The sequence below is a fragment of the Molothrus aeneus genome, unplaced genomic scaffold (genome assembly GCF_037042795.1).
Source record: "Molothrus aeneus isolate 106 unplaced genomic scaffold, BPBGC_Maene_1.0 scaffold_35, whole genome shotgun sequence".
NCBI classification, from domain to species: domain Eukaryota; kingdom Metazoa; phylum Chordata; class Aves; order Passeriformes; family Icteridae; genus Molothrus; species Molothrus aeneus.
Genome location: NW_027099016.1, coordinates 1,103,540 through 1,111,016, shown reverse-complemented (window position 1 = coordinate 1,111,016; position 7,477 = coordinate 1,103,540). Strand labels below are relative to the sequence as shown.

At 53.5% G+C, this 7,477-nt stretch overlaps 1 pseudogene; it reads left to right on the top strand.

Moving 5' to 3' along the window:
- The first annotated feature begins 307 nt into the window (after positions 1-307).
- On the top strand, positions 308-6,390 carry LOC136570590 (class I histocompatibility antigen, F10 alpha chain-like; annotated as a pseudogene).
- Positions 6,391-7,477: the final 1,087 nt, after the last annotated feature.

The following is a 7,477-nucleotide window of genomic DNA, read 5'->3' as shown; positions in this document are numbered from 1 at the left end:
GCATGGAAACCCCCCTGAACCCCCATTTCTGGGCACCGGGACCCCACTGCATCCCCTTATACAGCACTGGGAGTCCTTGACCCCCCCATTCTGCTGCACCAGGACCCCCGTGCACCCCCATATCCAGGACTGGAACCCTCCCAAACCCTCCATTCTCAGGCACAGGGACCCCCCTGCACCCCCTTATCCGGCACCAAAGCCCCCCTGCACCCCCTTTCCTGGCCCTCCCCCATCTCAGACACCCCAGCCCCCGCTTTTCCTTGGGGCGGGGCCAGGGCTGTGGGCGGGGCCGCAGCGGAGCAGCGCCATGGCTCCAGCGCTGGCTCTGGGGCTGCTCTTGGGGCTCCTGGGGGACCCGGGGGGCGCGACCAAAGGTGAGTGGGAACCCCGAAACGGGGAAACTCCTGAAGTTCCATTTCCGGCCACCGGGAACGCCCTAGACTTCCATTCCTGGGCAGGGGAACCCCCCTGTACCCCAATTTTGAGTCTACTGACCCCTCTCAACCCCCTTCGCCAGCCCCGGAACCCCATTCCTGGACAGGAAAACCCTCCCGAACCGCCATTCCCAGGCATCAGAATCCACTGAGCCCCCATTCCTGGGCGCCCATGTCCGGGCACCGAGACCCCCCTGTACCCTCTTCCCCGGCACCGGGACCTGCTCGTCCTGCGGGGGGAGGTGTCTCAGGATGTCCAGGAGGGTCCCTGGGGGGATTCTGGGCCCCAGGACCCCCCTGAATTTTCAGTTCTGGGCACTGGGACCCCCCTGCACCCCCTTATCCAGTACCAATTCCCCCCTGCAACCCCTTTCCCATCCATCCTGCCTTCCCCAGTCCCCAGACCCCTCTTTTCCTTGATCCTGAGACCCCTGGACTTCCATTCCTTCTTTTCTCAGTCCCCAGCCCCCCCATTTCTCTGCATCAAGGACCCCCAGATTCCTATTCCCAGGTCTCCCCACCCTGTGACCCCTCATTCCTTGGCACTGGGGACCCCTGGATCCCCTTTCCTGGGCATATGCATCCCCTGGAACCCCCATCCCACTTTCCCAGTCCCTGTACCTCCTCTCCCCCTTTCCATAACCCTGGAACCCCCTGAGCCCCCATTCCTGGACACCAGGACCCCCTGCAGGCCCTTTCCTGTCCATCCCGCCTCTCCCACCCTGCACACCCTTTCCTTGTCCCCAGGATCCCCAAACCCCTTCCCAGCTCTCCCAGTTCCCCTTTCATTGATCCATGATCTCCTCAATCCCCCCAAATCTCCGTGTCCCCCCAGTTCATGTCCATTGGGTACCTGGATGGGATCCCCTTTGTGCACTACGACAGCGAGCAGGGCCGGAAAGTGCCGCTGATGCAGTGGATAAAGGATGGAGTCAAGCCAGAATATTGGATATGGGGACCCAGACCAATGTGAGGAGCCAGCACAGTGATGTCAGGAACCTGAAGATACTGCGTGAGCGGTACAACCAGAGCAGCGATGAGTGAGGGGAGCTGTGGGACTGGAATGGGGATCCATAGGGCTGGAATGGGAACTGTAGGGCTGAGATCCATGGGGCCTGGGATGGGATCTGTGGGGCTTGAATGGGAACTGTAGGGCTGGGGATTGGATCCATGGGGCTGGAATGGGATCTATAGGTCTCAGATGTGGATTCACAGGGCTCTAAGTGGCTGAAATGGGGATCCATTAGGTTGGAATGGGATATTTTGTGATCCACGGGTTGGGATATGGATCCATGGGGCTGGGATGAGATCCATGGGGCTGGGTTGGGATCCATGGCGTTGGGATGGGATCTGTGGGGCTGGAATGGGAACTGTAGGGCTGAGATGGGGATCGATGGGGCTGAGATGGGGATCCATTAGACTGGGATGGGATAGCTTGTCATTCATGGAGCTGGGATGGGATCTGTGCACTTGGGTTGGAATCCATGGGGGTGGGATGTGGATTCGTGGGGCTGGGATGGGAACTGTAGATCCCCAGTGTGGATTCACAGGACTCCAAGGGACTGAAATGGGGATCCATTAAGCTGGGATGGGATATTTTGTGATCCATGGGTTGGGATATGGATCCATGGGGCTGGGATGGGATCTGTTGAGCTGGGATGGGATCCATGGGGCTGGGATATGAATCCATGGGGCTGGGATGGGATCTGTGGGGCTGGAATGGGATCTGTGGGACTTGGGTACAGATCTATGGGGCTGGGATGGGATCTGTAGATCTTGGATGTGGATTCACAGGGCTCCAAGGGGCTGAAAATGGAGATCCATTAGACTGGGATAGGATAGCTTGTGATCCATAGGGCTGGAATGGGATCTATGGGGCTGGAATGGGAACTGTAGGGCTGAGATGGGGATCCATGGGGTTAGGATGGGGATCCGTGGGGCTGGGATGGGATCTATGGGGCTGGAGTGGGGTCTGTAGGGCTGGGGTGAGCATCCATGGGGCTGGGATGGGATCTATAGGTGTCAGATGTGGATTCATAGGGCTCCAAGGGGCTGCAATGGGGATCCATTAGACTGGGATGGAATATCTTGTGATCCATGGGGCTGGGATTGGATCCATGGGGCTGGGATCTGTGAGGCTGGGATGGGATCTGTTGGGTTGACTTCCATGGGGTTGGGATGTGGATCCATGGGGCTCCAAGGGGCTGGGATGAGGCTCTGTGGGTCTCCATCAGACTCTGCGGCTCCAAAGGGCTGGAATGGGGCTCTGTGGGGCTGGGACACAATTCCAGGGGTCTCTGTGGGTACAATCCCCCCAGGTCTCCACACAAGGTTGAGGTCTCCACACAAGGTTGACAGTTTATGGCTGTGACTTCCTGTCCAATGGGAGTGTCCGTGGATCCCACCAGATTGGCTACGATGGGTGGGATCATATCTCCTTTGACCTGGGATTCAGGAGATTTGTGCCGGCCGACGGCGCTGCTGAGATCACCAGGAGACGCTGGGAACAGGAATTGAACGGGGTTGAGATGTGGACAAATTATCTGAACCACATCTGCCCAAAATGGCTCCAGAGGCACATCAGATATGGGCAGAAGGAGCTGGAGCGCAAAGGTGGGAGCAGAATTCCTGTGAGGGATTTGGGAATGGAGGACTTGGGAACACAGTATTTCCAGTGGGAATTCTATGGTCAGATCTCATCCCAATCCCATTCCACTGGGAATTCCATGGTCAGATCTCACCCTGATCCCATTCCAGTGGGAATTCTGTGGGCAGATCTCACCCCAATCCCATTCCACTGGGAATTCCATGGGCAGATGTCACTCTCATCCTATTCCATTGGGAATTCCATAGGTAGAACTCACCCCAGTCCCGTTCCAATGGGATGTCCCTCACCATTCCATGGATGTCCCTCACCATTATCCCATTCCAGAGCCCCCTGATGTCCACGTGTCCAGAAGAGAGGAACACAGGACGCTGATCCTGTCCTGCCACGTGTACGGATTCTACCCCAACACAATCGCAGTCAGCTGGATGAAGGGGGGTGAAACCTTGGATCAGGAGACGGAGTGGGGCGGGATCGTTCCCAACAGCGATGGCACCTTCCACACCTGGGCCAGGATCGAGGCGCTGCCGGAGGAGCGGGAGCAGTACCGGTGCAGGGTGGAGCATCCCGGAATGCCAGAGCCCGGGATCTTCGCTTGGGGTGAGGCTGGGAATGTGGGGATTGGGAATTTGGAATTCCTAAATGGGGATTCCCCTCCCCCTCCTCACTATCCCATCTCTCCGTGGTGGTTGCTGTGTCTGTCATCGCTGCCATCCTCATCCTCATCGTTGTCCTCATCAGATTCGGTGTCTGGAAGCTCCAATCTGGTAACACACGGGATGGCGGTCGGGAAGGGACACGGATCCACCCAGCACCGTTCTGGGAATCCTGTGACACCGATGCTGATCCCACTTTGTTTCCACAGGGAGGAGGGACAGGAATGGATACAACCCGGCAGCCGGTGAGTTCCAATGGCGGATCCAGCTCTGGATCCCCTCTGTGTGGATCCCAGGATGGATCATGGGGTTAATCCCAGTGTGTGATCCATGCTGGAATCTCATGGATCTTCTCTCTCTGCAGGAAAAGACATGGGAATGAATGGCTCCACTGCAGATACAGCATGGGATCAGGGTGGAATTCCAGAGGGAGACTGGGGCATGATGGACAGACTGGGATTGGGGAGGGATTTTGGATCAGGGCAGGGGTCTAGAGTGGGATCAGGTGGAATTGTAAAGTGGGATTGGAGCTGGATTCTGGAGCAGTATCAGAAGGGATGGATGGAGCAGGATTGGGGCAGGAGTGATGGAGTGGGATCAGGGAGGGATTCCAGTGCAGGATTGGGTAGAATGGATGGAGCAGGATCAGGTGGGATCAATGGAGCAGGACTGGGACAGGACTGGGGCAGGATCAAGTGGGATAGATGGATGGAGCAGGATTGGGGTGGGGTCAGGTAGGATTCTGGAGCAGCTCCCTCTCCCAAGGGGCTCTAGCCACATCCATCCTGTGGAATGGGGACAGGGACAGGGTGACACCGTGACCCTCTCTCATCTGGTAGTAATCACTACCTGAGGGATCCATGGGGCTGGATCCGGCTCCTTCCCTCTTCCTGGGAAAGCTGAGAGCTGCCAGCAGAGCTCATCCCACTGCTCCCACCCACCTCGCAGCTCTTGGTAACAGATCCATTTCCCCTTTTCCATGTCCCAGTGTTTTAAAGCCAATAACCACAAATATTCACAATGCTTCAGTTCTGGTGTGAAATTATCCTGCTTGGGGCAATAAATTCTGCCTGGGGCAATGTCCTGGATTGTCAAGCAAATTGTATTCTATTTGCCACCTGTATGGCAGTTGTCTTCTGTTAAGTAGGCAGTTTTCCTTATCTCTTCCACAACTGGGGAGACATCCGTTGATAACAGGCTATTGAATGTCACTGCACAACTGATAAGAACTACAGCATCCCAGTGTGAGATGCTCCACCCAGAGGGGAGAGCCAAGCATTCCTACCTGGATATAATCTTGCATTTCTGGAACACCAGCATGGCTTTCTCCACTGGATTTCCCAGAGGAAACAGCTGCTCTCTTCCCCTAGATCTTCAGAGGAAGACTACACTCTTCTACAGGATCCCTGCTCCAACAGAACCCACCTGACACTCTAGGAGGGCTGCAGCCGCGATTCCAATTGGACTGCTACCAATACCCTGACCCACAGGGTGTCAGGTTGTGTTCTGACTCTGTCAGTGTTGTTTTAGTTTATTGCATTGTTTATTTTATCCTTTTATTTTCTTCCCTACTAAAGAACTGTTATCCCTGCTCCCATATTTTTTGCCTGAGGGCCCCTTAATTTAAAATTTATAGCAATTTGGAAGGAGGGGGTTTACATTCTCCATTTCAGGGGAGGCTCCTGCCTTCCTTAGGAGACTCCTGTCTTTCCAAACCAAGACAGATTTTGGTGCTTAACGTGAGGCTCGAGGGCACAGAAATAAAAAGGAAATAACAGTTCTTGAGTAATCTAATTTTTGTATGCTGCTACAGAAACCTTGTTAAGCTGTCATCATGTGGTCCAGCTTACCTTGGTTTGGGTGGCACGTGGTTGTGGCTACATTTCTCCCATTTGCAGGCCCTTATCTAAACATGGGTCCTATAACCAAGGCTACTGTGGCTGTTATCCAGTTTGTTTTATGGGTGAATAAGGGGAGGAATTCATGGATTTTTAACTTCCTCTGGAAAGCAGGCACATGGATTCACAGCTATCACACCCTAACTGTATGTTTTTGGGGTTACGTTAATAATAGCACCTGCTGTGAGGAAACGACACCGGGCGAAATCTTCTCCCAACCCTTTAGCCATCTCTTTGGGTCTGCTCTACCAGTTTTTGAAGGGTTCAGATCCACTCTAAATACTAATGATATCAAACAGTGGCTGGTGTTGCTGGAAGGCTTGTTCTGTTTAGCATTTAGAGATAAGAGAAGATTAACTTGGATAACCACCCTGACACCTACCCCAAAGACAAGGGATGCTGCCCCAGAGCCTGGCCCTGCCCCACAGCCCACCTCAGCTATAAACTACCCAGATTGGATGGGGGTTCTGGTGAAGGAGATAAACGAGGTGAGCCAAATGCTGAAGGAGCACATTTCCCAAGCTCGTGAGAAGCCCTCCCAGTGCCTCGAAGAGGGAGAGTCTAATAGTGCAGCAGTGGAACCCACAGATGTTACAACTGTCCAGGTTCCAGCTGAACTGCAAAGGCAGACACAGCCAGCAGCAGTTGCTCCTGTGGAAACAAGGAGATCTAAGATGAAAGCAGGGCACCCAGATAAGGGAGGGCCCTCACAACCCTCAGGAGACCCAGAGGTTGAGATCGTCACCGAGTCCCTGACGTACGAAAATCTCCAAAATCTGCACAAAGACATTGTATGATGGGGATATGAGACTTATACAACCTGGCTACTTTGGGTCTGGGACCTTATAAGTACAGGTGTGCAACTGGATGGTGGTGAGGCAAGAAATTTGGGACCCTCAACCCAGGACTCAGGTATCAATCAGATTTTTGTAAGGGAGCCAGGGTCCCTTTCCCTCTAGGAGCGGCTTTTAATGAGTGTCAGAGAGAGGTTTGTCCACAGGGAGAGCATGCAGGAGCACCACCATAGAATGTGCTGGAAGGCCTTTGAGGAAGGGATCCAACAGCTGAGAGAAGTGGCAGCATTGGAGGTACTCTTTGGGAGGGATGGACAGCATGAAAATGACCCTGACAAGGTCAGGTGCACAGGGTAAATGTTGTGGAGCCTGGCAAATCTGGGGCCATCTCAATACACCACCTTCATTGCAATGATTAATGCAGATACCAACCAAGAGACAGTGGGCTCTGTCGCCAACAAGCTTAGAAAGATGAGAGTATGATCAATGGCCCAATGCTGGCTCATGTCTCTGCTGTGATTAAAAATCTCAAAGAGGAGATGAAGGAGATGAGGGAGGGGTGAGGTGTCACAGACATATTTTATGAAAAATCCTTTCCTTAGGATTTTTTCCTCCTGAGAAGCCGAGAGGCCTCAGGAACAAAATGTAAACAATAATTGTCGTGAACGGTGGAAGAATTGCCTCACACAATATGCGTGAACAGCAAATCCCAAAGTTTATTGATAGCTCACACATATTTATATTCGTGTTAATGAAGCTTATACATATTGCAAAAGTTGAGCTCATTATTGGTTAAAGCACACTTAGATTAAGTGGTGACGTGTGGTTCTCCCTGCATGACCATGGGGAAGACATGGGAAGGTGGGATGGAAAACCCACTTCTGTCCTGGCAGCACGGGTGCATCAACTCACCGAGGGAAACACTCATCAAGGGAACTCCAGTAAAGTGAAGGTAGCCTCAACCTCCCATGACCGAGCTGCTGGGTATGATCTATCAGATCTCCTTGAAGGAGAGAACCTCTAGCATGCGTGCCCAGGAAAGAAATAATAAACAGGATTAGGGGGGCCCTGCCTGTAGCCAGGAAGAGGC